This window comes from Saccopteryx bilineata, chromosome 6 (assembly GCF_036850765.1).
Source record: "Saccopteryx bilineata isolate mSacBil1 chromosome 6, mSacBil1_pri_phased_curated, whole genome shotgun sequence".
Lineage (NCBI taxonomy): Eukaryota > Metazoa > Chordata > Mammalia > Chiroptera > Emballonuridae > Saccopteryx > Saccopteryx bilineata.
Genome location: NC_089495.1, coordinates 15,810,616 through 15,811,385, shown reverse-complemented (window position 1 = coordinate 15,811,385; position 770 = coordinate 15,810,616).

Here is a 770-nt window from a genome sequence, read left to right as displayed (position 1 = left end):
CTCAAGCTGGTGACCTCGGGGTCTCACATCTGGGTCCTTGGCATCCCAGTCGGAGGCTCTATTCACTGCACCACCGCCTGGTCAGGCTGATGAACTTATTAACAGTTGTACTTGAGGAGAATAAAATACAATATATGAATAAATAACTATGAGGGTCAGGTAGAGTGGTATGTTATCATAGGTGAACATGAAAAATGATCCTATGACAAGAAGAGATAGTTTAAACACTAGAAAATGCAACATATAAACACATAACACATTTTTGAAAAATTAAAGAGAAATGCAAATGAAAATCTATTTCCTTTTTAAATCTCTTCAATTAAGAAAAAATGGTTTTAAATGATAATATCTCATGCTAGCAAGGGAATAAAGAAACGAATAATCTCACACATATCTGATTGCATTTTTAAATGCTCCAACATTTTAAGAGGCAATTTGGCATTATATTAGGAGCCATAAAAATATTCATACTCTCTGTGCCAGAACCCCATTTATGTAAATGTGTATTAAAGAAATAATCCAAATCTCTGAAAAAGTCATAAATTAAACTCAATATTATTTATCATAGCATCCAAATAAGAATAAATTAAATGTCCAATGATAAAGAAATAATCAAATTATAGCATTCATTCAGTAGAATTTATGCATCCTAATATATTTAATAATTATAAATATTTATGCAGCAAAATGAAAAATACTTATGACATAATGGTAAGTAACAACCTCATAAATCTTTTTGGAGCAATTGGTAAAAATAAAGAAAAATAATA